Source organism: Choristoneura fumiferana, chromosome 8 (genome assembly GCF_025370935.1).
Source record: "Choristoneura fumiferana chromosome 8, NRCan_CFum_1, whole genome shotgun sequence".
NCBI classification, from domain to species: domain Eukaryota; kingdom Metazoa; phylum Arthropoda; class Insecta; order Lepidoptera; family Tortricidae; genus Choristoneura; species Choristoneura fumiferana.
In genome coordinates, this window is record NC_133479.1 from 13,089,359 (window position 1) to 13,109,569 (window position 20,211).

At 36.1% G+C, this 20,211-nt stretch overlaps 1 protein-coding gene across 5 annotated transcripts in view; it reads right to left on the minus strand.

Moving 5' to 3' along the window:
* The window catches only part of LOC141430561 (uncharacterized), a 109,325-nt gene that overhangs the window by 32,534 nt on the left and 56,580 nt on the right, over nucleotides 1-20,211 (minus strand). The gene's annotated exons all lie outside the window — the stretch shown is intronic.

A 20,211-nucleotide genomic window follows, 5' to 3' on the forward strand; every position in this document is an offset into this window, starting at 1 on the left:
TGAATAATAATTTATTAAAGTTTTCTATGTTCTGAGGTTGACACAATTATGGGATACCTACTAATAATTCCATTCAAAGAAAATTCTCGACATTTATGTGTTATAATTTGGTCAAGCTAGGCATGTAGCAAAGTTCTATTCTTGACAGGGAACGCTAATCATGTACTGAGAGCCAGACTGAATTAATCATAAATGTATAAACTATCTGCTATCGACAGATTCTTACAAAACAATAATATAATTAATTGCAGTATTCTTAAAGTGAGTAACTCATATTGTGTTTAACTGTACAGACGGGAAGACCATTACCTCCATCCAATAGATATTAAGTTGGCTGGTATTCTATAGGTAGTGAATGATTACTACTTACCTGCAAATGCTAACAATCTGCCTTTACTGGTAAGATAAGAATACCCGATTTATTATCTACTAACCCGGTCTATAAACGGTGGGAGGTAAGGGGGGGTTATACATATAATATATATATATATTAACCCTTTCTACATTAACCTCAAGCTTATAATTAATCGTTGAAAGTGATGATGTAGATTATTTCCAAATAAATCCTATAATTCTTCATGAGTATTCAATCAATACAAATACAAGCTATAGTAAGAGTAAACCTAACACCTAGTGCATTAATATATTAAGTAAGTATAGCAAAGAAAAATATATTTCATCTACAAACAACTGGCAAGCATTATCGCTTGTGATTATATACTTTACCTAGGTACAACATTTTAGCTAGCACTTGAGTCCAGAATTCCACCATTGTGGAACTAACAAAGCTAAAAATTAGAACTGGTAGGCGGATGAGAATTTGCTGTATACTATTGACTAACTAATCACTGGAATGTTGTTGTGAGCTTTTATTATTAAATAGAAATCATATAAATTCTTATGGTTAATTTATCAATTAAATAAACTATTTATAGCAAGAGTACTTTTGCCATACCATTATATTATAGGAAGGAAAACCCAAATGCTATTTCTAATTGACTTGTATATACCGACTTTATGAATTTTATCACCTGGTGGACACATAAGTATATTACCTATATACAACTTTATTATCCTGCATTTGAGCCCTAGAATGCTCTTTATTTACTTAACTAATCCATTTAATTCTGTGTGCTTATTTCCAATTGCTGAAGTAAAATGGAAAACTTATAATACCATATTCCTGTTCTACCTATCGCTCACATAATATCCTTATAGTGTGGGTAGTATTCTGTATATCCCCATTATACTATAGCAAAAGGAAACATTATTTTATTCTCAATTTGTTTGTGTTTTATTAAACTGTTTTCATTTGGCTTATTTTACTGTTTTTATTTTACACTGTGTTTTTACTAATCCTGTGTTCTTTCCTTCTTAGCATTTTAGAAATCTTGGTTTGTTATTATAGCTAGGTGTTTTAAAAGTCATGATTTTAATAAACTTCACTGACCTATATAATCACTAGGTTAATCTCCTTAAATCTTAGATATTTTACTATGTTCTACCATAAGCATTTATTAATGCGCTTTATTTCAGAATGTCATACCTTATAGCTATACTTGTTCCTCTCAAGTAATCATGGATACAACTTGCCCCTGTTCCCCCTAACAGCATTCCATAACATACTACAGCATTCTATATTCCTAGTCAAATTAGTTATATTCTAGTAATGTGTTCTTAGCTGCGTTATAGGTAGGTAGATAATTAGTTGTAGCTTAAATTCAGACCAACCAATCTTTACGTCTTCACTAAAAGTACCGTATGGGTTACCTAGAACGGACACAACAAAGGGTCAATCATTTTATTTAGGCACTAGACAACCACTAGACGATCACATGGCCAATTCACATCATCACGCTATCATATAGTAGGTTTCAGACTTCTCAGTAGGACTCATAAGCTCTAGTTATATAGGTAGGCTGTAAATAGGTAGGTCATAGCTTTGAGTTTAGGAGCTTTGATTAATTAGCAGTTAGCTTCAGATTCAGGAGTTTGAACTTATAGGTGAACTTTAGCTTTAGGTTTAACTTTCAGGTGAGTTTAGTTGAGCTAGGTAGAGTTAGGTTTAGCTGATAGAAGGAAAAAGTTTGTATCGGGGGGGGGTTAGTTACAGTTCGAAGAGTACCTACCTAGGTAGGTATAGTTGTTAACCCGCGTTTCCGAAGAGAAAATAGAATACGCGGTATGGGAGCAAAATTTCGTTTTTTAATTTTACCGATAACACTGATAAGTCATAACATAGAGATGTTTTACGGTAATTTATATAAATGACATGACTTTTTTTTTATTTACTATCCATTCATATTAAGTACGCCTGTTAAAAATATTAGCAATGATACTTACACAGAACAAAATAACCACCTAACGCCCAAGTCAATTTTTTTTTATGAACATGAAACTTTATGTCACTTCTGAGAGAGTTATAAGTCCTTTATAAAAGTTTCTGATAAGTCCTTTATAAAAGACTTTGGGCGTTAGGAGGATAAATCAGATTTAATTTAAAATGATGACAGTTTTTAAATAAATCTACTCAATATCTTTAGTACCATAACCTAGAAGCAATAAAGAATGTTTTGTAATTCAGAGACGTAGCGCAGTTTATGTCATAAATCTTACAGTGTAGTGACGAAATGAGATCACGTCTAAAATCTACTTGTCGAAATGTAGACGACTTTATTTGCTCTCTCATTTTTATACGAGATTTGTGCTTATTTTAGCTCTTTCGTGATCCTCAATACCTAATCTAATATTTTGTACTCAATTACACAAGACAGGGCAGCAAATAACCTTGTACTACGTGGCAATATGATGTCATTTGATATCAGGTGAGAACCTACCGTATCTTAAATGTTTTACTAAATAGTTTTACTTTTACTAATGACTAATTAGTTTTAAAGTTAAGACTGGACGGATGACCTGGTTAAAGTCGCGGTTTCACGGTGGATGCAAGCCGCTTCCGATCGAGGCAAATGGAGTTCTATAAGGGAGACATGTGTCCAGCAGTGGATATCCTACGCTGATATGATGATGATAACGCTGACTGAACTTACATTGTTATTTTCAATCAATTCAACCTACATAATATGTACTTAGATGAAATTCAACTCGAAGGATTTGACCTAAACAACTTGCAAGTTAAATAAAACACAGTAAAATGTTCTGGCTTTTCAATAAGTGCAACCAATACATTAAATGTTCTTGCTAAGAACATGGCAGAATTCACAACCTGCACTGAACTCTATGAAAGAAAGGAAATACAAAAAGCAAACGGACTTGGAAGAAATCCCACATATCCCTCGCAAAGAGTCCCAAACCTCCCCGTTTGAACTCTTACGTTAATCTTGAGGGGATTGCAAGTGATGAAATGTAAGCGGAAACCTTAGACCAAGTAAGAAGTAAAGACTTTGTTCTGTGAAAGGCAAAGTGAGACCGGTTTAAACTACGCCTCCCGCGTGCATACAGTTGCATGCCACGAGTATAACGAAACTTCTTCAAACAAGCGTCTTCTTGTGTAGGTAGCAACTACACAAGAAGACGCGAAGTTTAAACCGGCTTAACTCTGTCGTTCACATCAGGTATTCTACCTTGTTTTATTTTTTCAATGTTATAAATTTGCAGCAAAAAATAGTGCATAAAACAGTAATATACTGTTACCAAAGAGTAGAAACAGGAGATTTTTTTATTAACAATAAATTGAATCGACATAAAACACATGAAAATAATTTTCTACCAATTTGTATTCGGTGCTTCAGTCAGACACAATTAAATGACGTTGTTTTCTTTCACCGCAAAGTTCACAGTAAGCTTTAAATTTAGGAACTATCGCACATAAATTCCAAAAACTCAGAAGTGAGAGGTTGCGAGCACAAACTTGAGTGGCCATAGGTCAGATTAATAGGCAACCAAGGCCTTTATAAGGGCATATTTTTTTACAAGTATTTGCAAAGTCCGCTAGCTCTCCCCCCTTACGGCAGCCTCGGCAGTTTGTAGCAGGGGGCTACGTGCGCATTGTTCAGACAGGTAGTGGGCTAAGTTTTTCTGTCCCCGCCCACTGTACGTGAGTGCGGGTCTAACTTCCCCACTACAATTTGTTAAGACAAACTTGGACCCTGGTGTTAAGTATGCAACGGACCTCGCAAGTTTACCGCAGAGTTTAGTGGTGATGTCGCCGAGTTGCGGGAATGTTAGTGTAACGTTTGATACTTTCGGATCTCAGTAATTAAGCGAGGTGGTGTGATGTTTCGTTTGATACGTGAATCGCTCTGTGATGAAAATGACCATGAAGAAACTTGTATTTTGTGGGTCCAATCGGCTCGCATACTTATTGGAAGTCCGAATGTAATGTTTGTTAGAACGATTGTTTCTCATAACTCTTTTTTCTCTGAATTTATCTTTATTTTTCTTTGATTTTATTGAATTCAGAATCCAATAGTTCAGAATTGTTATAAAGCAAACCTAGCTTAACCTAAGTATAGTTTTCTATAGGATGACCATTCAAAATTTTCAGAAAACTGAAGTTTCAGTTGGAAAAAAATTATGACAAACGATGATTCGGGCAAAAATTACGGTATAACTAGCGAAGAGTACCTATGCGAACTTTGGATTGCTACGCAATGATATACCATTAATAATATAACCATTTTGTATATCATTAATAGCGTACACTGCCGACTGCTCATACATTTTTATCGCATTCAGAGTGCAGTTGTGTCGACTGCAATGGAACTGCAATGACAAAATGTATGGGCATTCGGTAGTTGGCAGTTACGTTGCAGTGGGAATGCAGTCCGTCTGTACTGGCCCTTTAATTTTAACACAAATTTCGTTATAATTGGCATTGATCACTTTTTTTCACTACTCCTTTTTATCTTATTTTCTTTAAATATAGATAATATCAAGATACTAATTTGAATATCTTGGCATAAAATGGCATAGTTAAATTTAAATATTTTTTTGTGAAAATCAGATACGACGTCTCGTATATTACACATGGCGGCTGTAAGCAAGTGAAAGGCCAAGTAAAATAATGTTTAAAAAAAACGAGCTAGTTGTCAATGTCAATAGATGCTAACTGTCACATTCAATCGGATATTGTTTTGAGAAAGAGCAGAGATAAACAGATAGGTTAGTCTAAAAATAATCATATTATGCCTATTGAATAACTACCTCTCTGCGAATTGTATACAAACTATGATACAATTTTATTTTAACTCATGTATATTTGGATTTAAGCTGCGGCGTCTTTCTTTCAACATCCATTTCAACGAACTAAACGATCTTTCTACGTCGGTAGTTGTAATAGGCGCGAGACTTAATCTCTTCAGGTTCATATCATAATAACATCTCTTTCATTTATATAATATTATGTTTTAATGTTTTTTTTTCAATTAATTACTCATTAGGCAGAAAACTGCTATAGTACATTCTCTTGTTTATGTCAATACCTACTCTTTGGCTAATGTGACAACTGACTGACATCAATGTCTGCCTGCGACCTGCGGGGGTACTACGAAATTCGAAAATTGAAGTTCGTGTCGTTCCGTCCCTCCCACTCTCGTATTTAATAATACCGGGTGTGGCCTGTAATATGAGCAAATAATTAAAACATAGATCATACTCGTCTAACTGAACAATATTAGTACAGCGATTTTTAAAAATAGTTTTTTTAATTTTAATTACACTTTAAGTTTATTCGAAGAAGCAATGTAAAGCAAAATGCTTGATGTTTGTAGTGTGACAGGCGACGTCAGTTGTGTTCTAGGATGGCGTACATTGATAGCAGTATTTAATTTGTATGAAAAAAGGAAGATTCAAAGACTCCATTATTTCTAAAAATCGCTAAACTTATGTTTTTCAGTTTGACGAGGAGGATCTATGTTTTAATTTTTTGCTCGTACTACGGCCACGCCCGGTGTAAACGTCAGCGGGACGGCAAGATACGAAGTTATTATTATTCCCTCAATGGCGGCCTTAAGGCTTGGGCCAATGTCAGTTGCGATGACAGGGTTGCGGTTGATTCTGCAGAACGCCGAATTTTGCACTTCGTAACACGGGCCCTGCGTGACAGATACCATAAATAAATCTAGATACTTATGGATTTATTTTTCAGGTAATTGATGAAAATACGAAGGCTTAAACTAACTTAAACTTAATATTTTAGGTGTATTTCGATGGCAGCAAAGTAGATACGGACATCTACATTTTTTCAAAAATGCTTTTTTTACAAAAAATAACTTATTTCAACCATATCTACAAGTCTGTTAAAAAATTATTTCAAATTTCAAAATAATGAAGAAAATTTGGCACGTAAAAGAAAACATCTACACCAGCTTTTTAAAAAACATCGCAGTAGAAACGGACATTTGAATTTATCCCCTTTTACTTCGGAGGTTTGACAGGATGCTTGAAGCGTCAATAAAGTCATCAGTCACCTGTCACATTCGGATTTGTCAAATTTTAAGAAAACAATGCAAGATACCTACGAAAGTGAGGACCTGTGAAACAATCATGTTATATTATAGTGTTAATTGTTGCAATATTAGCGCTAGTAATGAGATTTCTTTTGAGGTTACGGCCTGACGTAAACACGGACATATGCCACTTGTCCGTTTATACGTCATACTTTTTGCATATGTCTCAATCTACAAATTTATTATTTCTAATTTCTATGAGGAAATTATTTGTTTTTTTTTCTTAAAATATTTAAACACATATATAGTACTTTTAACATTGGTTTCGTACACTTGTTTTTATTTTTTTTAAAGAAAATGAATTAAAATTCTTAAACAACCTAAGTCAGTACTCAAGTTTCTATTGATTGCAGCTTACCGCTTTTTGGATACAACACGCCTGAACAGATCTTGACTGATGATGACGAGCAATCTGTTTTTTCCTAATAGGTAGAAGTAGTAGGATATCGATTATACTATTCATCATCAGCCAATAGCAGTCCGGACATAGGCCTCTCCCACAAACCGCCATTGCGTCCTGTCCTCGGCTAGACGCATCCAGCTTCTACCAGCAGCCTTTCGCAGATCGTCTCTCTACCTGGCCGGAGGGCGTCTTACACTACGTTTGCCGAGACTCAATAACTTCAGCGGTTGTCGGTGCTTCAACAGATATGACCAGCCCACTGCCACTTGCTAATTCTATGAGCTATGTTATTTATTTATTTATTTATTTAATGAAATAATTACACAGCATTACAGACAAGCCAAAGCACTGTGAAATTCATAAAATATTAACAAGCACAACACATGACACATGGCACAAAAGATAACAGAATTAACATTTACAAACAATTTAGTGAAGACGGACGGTCATCCTTCGCCTCACAGAACCTCATACACTCGCTACATAAATTCTTCCAGCTACTAGCAAAGATATCACATGTTGATGACCTTAGTTCTGTGTCGGATAGTCTCGTTGCGGATTTTATCCTTCAGAAAAACTCTGAGCATAGTTCGGTCCATAGCTCGCAGAGCCACGTTTCAGCTCCGTATGTCATGACGGGTAGGACGCACTGGTTAAAAACTTTCGTTTTCAGGCATTACGGTATAATTGACGAGAAAACTCGACATAATTTTCCAAATGCTGCCCAGCCCAGCTGAATCCTCCTCTGGCCTCCTTCTCAAAGTTGTTTATACCTAAGGCTACTGTTACATTATGCTCGTTACTAGCATGGTAATAAGCATGCTTATAAGCATGCTAGAACCGGTTGTACCTGTATAACACAGAAAAAGCATGCTTAATAGTAGCACGTTCCTATGCATACAAGCTAGTAGGTAGCATTTGCTCAATAGTAGCATGCTTTCGTGCTAGTAACTAGCATGTGTTGGTACCTGAACTGCAAAATCTGGCCGAGGTAGGTCTGTACTCCGAAACAACATCAAGAAGATTTCCACTAACGATGACGGGCCTCTGATCAATGCGGCCATTGATGACAATTTTTGAATTATCCACATTCATTATAGCATTATATTGTTTTTAGTATTAAGATTATAGTACATACCGTTTTATTTTTTACAGTTTATATTCCAGACATATAATGGAATATAATGGATTTTTGTTTTTGGTATATATTTTCTAATTTTATTACTTGTACCTAGGTACTGTTGATTTATTTAATATAGTAGTGTAAAACTATAAAAATAACTTAGCTTTTTGAGTACGAAAAAACAATATGAATAAACAAAAATAAAACAAAATTGTAATTTTATTTTAACACATATTTTGCGTGTTTTTGAAACGAAATAAATTAATTTATATGATAGACAGCGATGAAGTTGAGTGGTAGATAACTCATTTAATAATATGAATAAAATTATTAATGCAAAGTAAATAAAGACATCTACAAAATTTTATCAAAAAAAGAGTGAATACTCGTTGCATGTTGTTTAGATTATCTCTAAACACTCCTCTAAGTTTTACTGGAGATTCTTACCTTAGCTTATTCGATTTTTTATAACGGAATAGGCGTTTGTTTCATTACAACGCATAAACGGATATCAGGCAGATGTCTTCCTCTACGTTTAAGCTCTTTCAATGTAAAAAAAGACATCTACAATTTTTCATTAAAATAATGGTACAGAAATAAAATCTGTTAAACAATCAACAAAGAACATTATTTTAATGCATCATAGAAAATTTCATGTTAATCGGTCCATTAATCTCGAAGTAGTCATTATTTTTTACTAAATACGCTCTCCTGTAAAATAGCAATTTTGTAGATGTCTTCTTTTACTTTGCTGCCATCGATTTGTAACCCTTAAGTATTTTCGGATCAGAATAGGACACAATTGTTCAAGAACCCTATCCCTCGAAATGGTTTTCGAATCAGGGTACATTGGTAAAATATTAATAATGCCAATTACCAACCATTCTTATTCTTAATTATCGAACCTGCTCACAAAACTTTACGAGAAGAGAACAGACACCGGATTATACGATAGTTATTTTTTTACAAGCTGAAACGGAGACGCTTCGCTCGCGCTCGCTCAGTATCATGTTTTCACGTGTACCTTGTGACAGGTATCTTTATTAAATGTTGTTGTGTCTAGCCCGCGGCTTCGCTTCCATGAAAGAAAAAAATAGGCCGAAATTTAAAAAAACCAGTAATTACATTATGTTTACCAAATTTGAAGTCTGCCATTGTAAACTTTGCGTTCTCTGTCCATTAGTCAATCTTATCAGAATATTTTCGTGACATCGAAAATTGGATGAAACATGTGGGTGATAGAAAACTGTTATCGCTGTTTGTATGAAAAGAAACGCCAGGATGATGCAAGATGATGATGTTTAATTATTTACCAGCACAAAGGTGTAAAACGTGCAACCTGCGAAAAATTATACCCTAATACAGTGTCATACATAATTATCTCACGTTTGGATTCGAAGCATACGATTTTTGTATGAAGTAAAAGGCTTCTGAAATCGCCAATGTTTTTTAACCCTTGACCTTCCCCTTGACGCAAAAATATTGTTTTATAAGTTTAACGCATCTGTATTCTATCTTTATCATTGTTCCCTGAAGAGTACACCGATTTTACGAGTTTTAACTTGCAATGTATGTTTTATGTATCTATGTATATGCGAGTCAAATCTTGCAAGTTAAATTTGACCTATTTCTAGTAATCGGATTGTCTTGAAATTTGGCATACTTATGTAAATTGCGTGACAATAGAATAATCTGGAAGTGACATTCTGGTAGTCCGTGCAAGATCGTCTCCGCTGGACGGAAATCTTTAATGGTTAATGGCATCAACTCGAAATTTGGTTTGCAAATGTAGCTTGGGTGACAATGCAAATACAGTCAGCAAAAAAGATTATATTAAAAGTGAAATTTTTACCAAAAAATTCTTTTGTTTAAATCAAAAGCTAAAGTTTAATTTAGACAGTTCTTAGCAATGTGCCATTTAAAAGGTTTCAGATTTTCTAAGTTATTTTTTCCTTATGTCGCTGATACGTACAAAATTTGCAAAATTATGATCGAATGTAATATCGCCAGTGCACAAAACCAGTGAATCGCAAAGCACCCAGGCTGTATGTGTAACAATGTCCTATTGAGAGCACAAAGCCGCAAATAAGAAACGGATCGGAGAAGAGGGAAAATTGGATTTTCTTTGAGTGAAGTTCGCCATTAAATTGAAACTGGCTTTATACAGACACAAAATAACTGCTCCCAGTAATTTATAAGAACTTATTTGAAAGGCAACCTTTGATGTTGCACAGGTAGCTTTATGAAAGGCGATTTTTATTCCAGAATTATCCAATAAGAGCACGGAATTTGTCTGTGACAGGAAACGAGACGAGCCAGCAAATATTGTTATGAGCGTTTGAATATTTGATTCCGACATTAAATACTTCAAAGAATATCAAATAATTACCCACAGATGGTGAAGACAAATTTACACAGCGTGAAGACGTGCCAATGTGCTAAGTGCATAAGCATTATAATTTACGAGTATATAACAGGTTTAATTATTTTTTAATGTAATTATGGTAATAAATGGTGTTACTACAATGAAAATTGTTCGTTCATTTTCGCATTTGACTCAAAGTGACACGTCTGAACAGAAAATTAAAAGTATCGAATGAATTTATTATTAGATTGATCCAATTATCTCGGATATTTTTTTTCGGCACTATACATTTTTCTGAACTATAAATTAACAGGCTGTATTAAACAATTTCTGGACGCACGACTGCATTCGGCGAAACACGGAAGAAAAATAATAGGTGCGTGTTATTTTCTGTGTCATTCCAGCTAAACCATGTGACCATGTGATTGAACATTCATTTGAATGGGCCGTCTGATATCACCTTGAGCACAGGCTTGAAATATATTGTAGTGGTGTGCATAACTTCGTCCTAATCTATAATTAATTATTATTATTAAATCTATTTTATTTCTTAATTTTATTTACACATGGATAAGTTTAGTATATTTAAGTATCATTCCGTGAGTCACAGACGGTTCTAACAGAATATCAGCGCTGCAGGCGTCTAACGCCTCAGCATTATGCTGAGTCAGCAGCCGTTTCACCTTTGCGGGGACACATAAAATAGCCCAGAATCTGTACTGGAACCAGAGAGCGGCAGTCCGTGTAGATGGTGAAGAAACTGATGAGGTAGAAATAAAACGAGGAGTCCGGTAGGTACTCTCACCAACACTTTTTAACTTGTACTCGGAGGTATCATTGTTGAAGCACTGGAAGAGATGGACTGTGGAGTCAAGATTAACGGGCGCGTTATCAACAATCTCAGATATGCCGACGACACATTTCTGATCGCGTCTACAGAAGCTGAACTGCAACTTATGGTTAACCGGGTCAATGAGTGTAGTGCAGTCTAAGGGCGAGTCTCCGAATGAATGTCTCCAAGACGAAGGTCATGGTGATCACTAAGAAGGAGACTATACATCCTGTGATTTCTGTGGCAGGCAGGAGACTGGAGCGGGTGCGTCAATATAAGTATCTGGGCACTTGGGTGAATGAAGACTGGGACAGTGATTGTGAAAGAAGGACCCGTATTGAAATCGCCCGTAGTGCCTTCAATGAGATGAGAAAGGTTCTTTGCAGTCGCAGCCTTAAAATACCATTGCGCACTCGCCTACTTCAATGTTATATATGGCCTATACTTCTTTACGGATGTGAGGCTTGGACAATTAAAGAGGATCTCCGGAAATGTATCGAAGCATTTGAAATGCGGGCCTATAGACGCATGTTGGCCATTAGCTGGACACATCGAGTGACCAACGTTGAAGTGCTACGCCGTGCTGGGAGGTCACGCCATTTAATGCAGAGCAGACCATCAAAAAAAGAAAAGTTGCCTATCTGGGTCACGTATTAAGACATAAGAGATACGAACTCTTGCAACTGATAATGATGGGAAAAGTGGCAGGCAATAGAGCAGTGGGTCCTAGAAAGAAATCGTGGCTACGCAATATCCGGGAATGGACGGGAGTTAAGAGCGTCGCGGAGCTTTTTAGACTGGCAAAAGACCGAACCAGATATGCGGAGCTGACTGCCAAACTTCACTAGTTGGAGAGGCACTTGAAGAGAGAGGGATAAAATCGTGTATTCGCATTTTTCTATTTATTTTTTGTTTTATTCAGGTTTGCTGTTTATGGTTTTTTTTTTGTTGTATTCGTGTGTCTTTGTGATCTGAATAAATGTCTTCTTTCTTTCTTTCTAATAAAATTATACTGAAAATTTCATGGCTATTAATAGTACAAGCTTTGCTTAGTTTGGAACTAGGTCAATTGGTATCAAGTATCCCAGGATAAATAATTTATTTAAAAAAAAATATATTTTTATTTATTTAAATTCTATGGTATACGCCTTTGACTCTTGTTTTCGTCTGTGGTGATGGTAATGTTTGGGCTTTTTCTTTCTTATTTTTTGTCTGTAGTTTGACGCAACTATCTTTGGAAATCGTATTTTTTTTTCAAAAATGAAAAACAGAACAAAATCTACGGTAATAAACAGCAAATGGGTCAAATTTTATCTACGAAAAATTTTACAGCAACAATGCAAGGGTTACAAATGAATCGTCGTACTCTATATACTTTTATTGACGGCGTAGTTTTATCATCACATCAGTAGTCTAACATAAAAACATAATAATCACCCAGTAACAATATTCAACGGAGTATCAATTTTATACTTTTGAACAGTTTAAGAGTTACCTTAATCGGTATCAAAACGTGCTAAGTTTGGAAATTGCCAACGCAAAACGGTTTAATGCTACTTTCAAAATGACATGTTTATCTCCAAGCGTCAGGCGCATTGAACCGCGGGGTTTGGTACGTTTAATAAAAATGGCGTCACATACTGTGGCGTTCTTTTTTCGAATCCTATTTTCGTTTAGAATTTGCAGCCAGTGTTGTTATGTTATAAAAATGTCGTATAATATCAAAAGCACATCAAAAATGTGTGTGGGAGTTCAGACTTCAGACTAACCAGCAATATATTTCGAGATTGCTTTAAGCTACATTTACGATTGTATGGGTCTGGAAATCGTGTAATCGTGTGTAAATGATATCAAATCGTTTACATCATTCAATTTAAAATTAAAAAGTCGTAAATCCTGCCATCATCATAATCATCTCAGCCTATATATATTCCACTACTGGGCACAGGCCTCCTCTCAGAATCCGAGGGATTGGGCCGTAATTCCCACGCCCATGGGCCCAGTGCCGATTGGGAACTTCAAACACACCATTGGATTTCATCACAGGTTTGTGCGGGTTTCCTCACGATGTTTTCCTTCACCGTAAGGATCGTGGTAAATTTAAAATGTAATTGTAACGCTGCAAGTGTGTCCCGCCTTTGCTGACCAGCGATCTCGCCTCACGGCAGTGATTGGGAATTTGGGAACGACCTTTCGCTGCCAGCCGTGAGGATGTCATGGCAATCAAGAGGACCCGTCTTGCCAGCCCCTGCACCACAGGCGAGTCGGGCGGAGGCGGTTAAACTATGACCGCCGCCAAATTCCGCCCTAGACTGCGGGTGATGGGTACGGGGATGCCCGTCCCCCGCTGTTTGGGTTTCCGAGCTGGTAGGCGCGCCAAGTGTTCCGGCGCGCCTACAGCGGTGAAGACAGGAGACAGAAGGTCTCTTGAAGTTAGATCCAAATTAGACGACCGGCTGGCCTAGTGGTTAGAGAACCTGATTATGAAGCTTGAGGTCCCGGGTTCGATTCCCTAGGTCTAGGGTGTTTAATATGTATTTAAGTATGTATTTATCTATATGAGTATGTATATCCGTTGCCTAGTATCCATGGTACAAGGTTTGCTTAGTTTGGGACTAGGTCAATTGGTGTCAGTTGTCCCATGTTTTTTTTTTTAAATACTGGTTGACCGCCGTGCTGTCGGGCCATGGATGCTCAGAGTTCCTACAGCCCGGCTGCAAAACGGCGATGAAGAGGAACACCCTGGGGTTTTTAGTGGGTACAACGCCCCGTTCAGGGGCGGGAATCCCACATACTCACCGGCCTCCCCGGGCCGGTGGCATTCATAATGGATTTTCCCCAGGCCAGTAAAACACTAGGCCACCACGGCTTAAAACCTCTCCTAGCTTAAATCCTGAATTAATTTCGTATTTTGAGTAAAATTACAACCTAGTACGTAATGTAATGAATGATCTTATTAGAAAAAAAGTAACAAAATTGAACGTACATAAATCTACACACATATAACTAACCATATTTAAATAAATAAAAAAAAATATCATGGGACACTTGGCACCAATTGACCTAGTCCCATACTAAGCAAAGCTTGTACTTTGGATACTAGGCAACGGATAAACATAGGTACGTTTATAGATAAATACATACTTAAATACATAATAAACATCCAAGATCCAAGAGCAAACATTCGTATTATTCATACAAATATCTGCCCCGGCCGGGAATCGAACCCGGAACCTCAAGCTTCGTAGTCAAGTTCTCCAACCACTTGGCCATCCGGTCATCGGGCCGGTCGGGTATATACAAAACAACATCACTAACCTTATATATACAAATAGCAATTTAATGTTCATCCATACAAAGTAGTTTTCTATTTAAGTATATTCCATAAATTACGGTTGTATGTATTACTAATCGTTTATAAATCTATGCACACTTCGCCTTTAATATGCCACTTATTTTCAAATAACAAGACAAAATGTAGCTTAATTAATTTAACTAACTTCTGATACCATAAAACCGAAATGCAAGGGCATATGTGTAACTTTAACAACTCTAATTAGCGACTCTACACGAAACGAGCTCGACGTGAACTGAACTTAATATGTACCTACAAATTTCTGTGTGAACCAGTGCAGTCACATAATCAGTAGGTATATGAGATGCCGAGTCGTGGAATCCGACTATTGGTATTTTGTCGTCATCGTCATTAGACGAAAGACACACTTCTGAACATACCTACAGGGTGGAAAGATCGAATGCCACGTGAATGACAACTGCCTTAAATATTGGAAAAAGCACACTCTGTGTAAAAGCGACTTTCTTTTATTTTTAAAAACATTGAATTTTGCAATTATGGGTTTTTGAAAAATCGTCTGTCTTAACCGGGACTCGAGCCCGTCAAATGCGACAAAAATAACATGCCGTATTTTATGATGCAAATCGAAAGGTTTACTGATAAGGTTCATTTATCTCTAAATAACATGCACAATCAATATAACAGAAGACCATGAAACTAACAGTTAGGTGTTAATTTTGTTTCCACCTGTCACGGAACATGGTCGTAACTAGGTAGGTATTACGTTTTATGGATTTAAAATTTTCATAAATCCATAAATGCAGTATTTTTTTTATAAAAGTTAGTCTCCATTGCGTACAATTGGCTATTTCTAATATTTAAGGTAGCTGCGGTGCTTTTCCCATGACTGGTGAAAACAAAATTAGATAAAAGGTAATTGTTAGTTTTCAGTAACCCTTTCGATCTGCATCATAACATACGGCATTTTATTTTGGTCGCATTTCACGGGTTTGAGTCCCGGTTAAGACAAACGATTTTACAAAAATCTATAAATGCAGAATTTATTGTTTTTAACAATAAAGGAAAGTCTCCTTTACACAGAATGTGCTATTTCCAATATTTAAGGTAGTTGCCATCCATGTGACATTCAATCTTTCCATCCTGTAATACCCAATGTCATGCTCGTGTCATGCGTACTCAATGCACGCTATAAGGTATTAGGCATACTTAGTGCTGGTGGCGCGCTGCTATGGTGCAAAATACCAACTGTCTACCATCTAATCGACCCAATGCACGCCAAGTACACGCACTAGTTTTACGCCACTCACATCCATCAGATTCCCGCGGCTCTCACCAGAATCAGTCCATCACGAGGAGGAACTACTTACTCATTCTCCATCTTCCGGTATATAGCTGCTACTCAAGAACATTATTGACCCCAATGGTCTTCAGTTCTTCAAGCAATACAGCTATCTAACTAAGTAAACCGAAAATAAGGCCCATTATATAAGTTTAAACGCTAATTATTAAAAATAAATATATATATAATTTTGCTTATAGATTTTGTAAGAGAAATTTTAGTAAAACATTGTACTTTGCGGACAGACTGCATTAATTTCAATCGTAGCTAGCGTGCAGTTTTGATCTAGTTTTACTGACTGCAATGGAACTGCTCTGCGGTTGGAAAGCCATTTAAAGAATCTTTCAGTCTTTCACAGCAAGCAATGCACATAGATCCAATTTTCATGTGTTTGATAATACGCGTATCGCGTAAATGGAAACCGTGAAACTTTCAACATACCTAATCCAAAACAAAACTTTTCTCAGCACTAGTCGGAATCATAACTCAGTAACACGTGTTGTTGCCAAGCGGGAAAACGTACCGTGGTGCTAGTTTAATGAAGTCATAACGGTTGATTTAACGGAGTTTTGGCAACATTAGCACAAGAAATTAAATCGGATTCAACCAGATGTGCTAACGAATTTGCCACACGGTTCATTGATATCGAAGTAATTGATGAACAATATCGTTTTTGCGGTTGAACTAATGATCCTGAAAGTACGACGTTGTTTGTAATAATCGCGGGCCATAAATCGTAAGGAAAATGGGGAAGTCAAAGCTCAAGAGGTAATTTCAACGTGGTACTGAATTATGTTGATTGACACAACATGCGAATGGTAGAGTATAATGGTAGATTTGAATGAGAATGCGTAATGGTTGGTGGCTCTGGAGTGTTTTGGGTACATTTCAGGGTAGGCAGTTGGTAGTTTGCATACCGCAGCAACGCGCCACCAGCATTAGCGCTGCCTACTGAGCTGTCTACCCTGGTGCCTAGTCAAGGCACGCCATATTGGAAGATAAGAACTTTATTAAGAGCGTTTATACCTGCTGAGCTGGCGATGTTCCATATTTGTTAGTTTTTCTCGATTATTCCATAAAAATTGAATGAAAATTAATAATGTTGTATAAAACACTTCTTAATATATAAGTTAATGTGTCTACTCCAATAATTATTCGTTATAGACTTCTTTTTTTTAAACCGGTCATAAACATTAATTCGTTTTTAAGGAATATAAAAGTCTATCACGAATATTTATTGGAGTAGACACATTAACTTATATATTAAGAAGTGTTCTATCAGAGAACATTTTTAATTTTCATTCAATTTTTATGGAATAATCAAGAAAAACTAACAAAAATGCAACGTTGCCAGCTCAGCAGGTATAAACGCTCTTAATGAGGGTTTGTTGACAGGCTAGTCGGCACTAAATAGTATCGTAAGGTTTGATGATGATTGCTTTTTTACTGGCTGTAGATTTTTAACACTTTATTTATGTACAGTCAGCATCAAAAGTAGCTGCACACTTTCGTACTTTGTAGTTTCACAGCCACGTACTAAACGCCATGTAAGATTACCAATGTGTCAATGCGACAGAGTAAAAAAATGATCCGCTACTTCTGATGCTGACGGTACATGTATTTTGTTACAATGCCATCCAAATAAAATGATCGTAGTTTTTCGAGTTTTGAGGGTTCAAATTCTCCCCAAAATATTTAAAAAAGTACAAATTTTGTTCTTTTATTTTCTTCTAACCCTCCCCCATAAAAACTCTAATATTAAAACTCGTCTACGCTCGTGTAGGTACCTAACTAACATGTGAAGCTAAAAAAGTTTCTCAAATGAATTATTATGCAAATTGCAGTTCGTCATAACTGCAGTACTAAATCAGCTGACAAAGTTAGAGTAAGGCGATGAAGACTCAAGGAAGACCCGTAAAATTAAACCCCTTACTTTCTGGGAAGCCATTCTATTGATTTAGTTCTATAAATAGTTTCATTGAGACTGAGAAATACGTTTTAATGAATGAGATTTGAGTAAGTGAAGAAACAAATGAATTGTGAAAGAAAAGAGTTGAATTTTATGAATCGTTTGTAAATGGCGGTGTAGTGGTATGACGCCTAATATTTATATGTCCGTCTTAACAAAATCATCAGCAATACCGCTAACATTTGTTGAAGATAATTTTGTGTTTTCTAATACTTTGTTTACGTCGTGCCTACAGTTAGTTCGAAATATTTGGTAACATAAGCACATGTTGCTAATATTCCGTACCATAGCTGAATTGCAAATAATTTAAACTTTTCATTTCTACATGTTGCAGTGCGAGCCCGTGTGCCTTTTAGTGCTACATTTACAGCGTTCATCTAAAAATGTGCAGAAATTTCAAACGTGCCCGAACAAAGTACTTCCTTCCTCCGTAGCTGCCAAGTCGACATTAAATAGGCTTAAACTTAGGTGTACGTTTGCTCTGAAATGTTCGGCCGGTTCACATAATTATTAGGTGATATATGGGAAAAACGAGAATAGAATTTAAATGACATTTTCAGTGATTTAAAAAAATGCTCCATCTTTTTGCTACGACTGTTCCACGAAGGTTTTTTTTTTTTTACGGTGGCTCACAAAGAAATAGGACTCTTTCATTCGGCCACGCTTGGAAATATCAAGCTGAAATTAATGTAAAATATGTAGGTAGTCAAGTCTGTTTCCTACATCTTGATTGAAGCAGTGAAAAAATCCATGCTAAGTCAATGAAATCAAAGATACAGTCATAGAAAACCATCCAAGAACGTGTCGGACACGCCCAAAATAGGGTTCCGTAGCCATAACGAAAAAATTAAGCGATATTTTTCTAAGTATTTCGTATTTTATGCGGAATCTTCCAAGTTTAGGTATATTTTATACCTTACGCTGCTATTTACTCTTAAACTAGTAATAATTCTCAAGCAAACTTAGCCCTTATGGTTTTCCTTGAAAGTTTGATATACTTACTACCATCCTGATTTTTTTGAAATTTTTCCACCCACCGGTTTAGATTTTAGAGGGGGGGAGACGAAATTTTCACTTTAAAGTTGAATATTTTGCAAACAAATGACTGAATCGAAAAATCGTCTTTGCAAACCCCTAATGGTTTTCAAGGACCTATCCAACGATACTCCACGCTATAGGATTGGATGAGAAAAAAAAATCACCCCCACTTTTCGTCTATGGGAGGTACCTACCCTAAAATATATATTTTTTTAATTTTGTATTGAGCCATTTTGGCGGCATAGCTTACATATATGTGCAAAATTACAGCTTTCTAGCATTGATAGTTCAAAGCCGCGGACGGACGGACAGACAGACAGACAGACAGACATGGCGAAACTATAAGGTTCCGTTTTTGCCATTTTGGCTCCGGAACCCTAAAAATGTGCATTGGGCGTTTTCAAAAAAAAATGTACCATTTTATTATTTTTGAAATTTTGGAAAAATATGGTTTTTCCTACTCAGAATCAAGAGCACAATCGATTCGGATAGTTTAAAAAAATGTCCCAAAAAAAAAGCCTGTTTTGCGACGTTTTTTTTTTCATACACTTAGTATGGGCGTGCCAAAACTGACTCATAAAATTTTGTATGAAAAAATGGGGACATTTTTTAAACGATCGGAATCGATTGTGCTCTTGATTCAGCGTAGGAAAAACTATATTTTTCCAAACATTTAAAAAAAGGAAAGGGTACACTTTTTTTTGAAAACACCCGCTTCCATGCAAATTGCCGGAAACGAAAAACCCATAGAGTAATTTTGGTTGTCCTTGAAACTTGAAATTTGATATGAAGGTAGCTCAGCTCTTATGGTACAAATTTATGTATAACTTGCCTTCAAGTGTTTTTCTTGTATTTTGAAGTTTTTATGAATATTAAATGTATGTACGTATGTAAACTCATTATTGCACATAAAAATAAAAATAAAATAATATGCAGATACAGAGAGAAGTACAAAGGCGAGCTTATCCCTAACAAGGGATGTCTTCCAGCTTACCTAGTTATGACGACCGGATGGCCTAGTGGTTAGAGGACCTGACTACGAAGCTTGAGGTCCCGGGTTCGATTCCCGTGTCGAGGCAGATATTTGTATGAAAAATACGGATGTTTGTTCACGGGTCTTGGGTGTTTAATATGTATTTAAGATGAAGGGGAAAATTTATTTAAGAATATAAATTTATAGAAAATACAATCATATACCTAAGAGCTAAATACTACTAAATAAGTATGTATGTATTTAAGTATGTATCTATCTATATAATTATATTTATCCGTTGCTTACCCATAACACAAGCTTTGCTAAGCTTACTTTGGGACTAGGTCAATTGGTGTGAATTGTCTCGAGATATTTGTTTATTT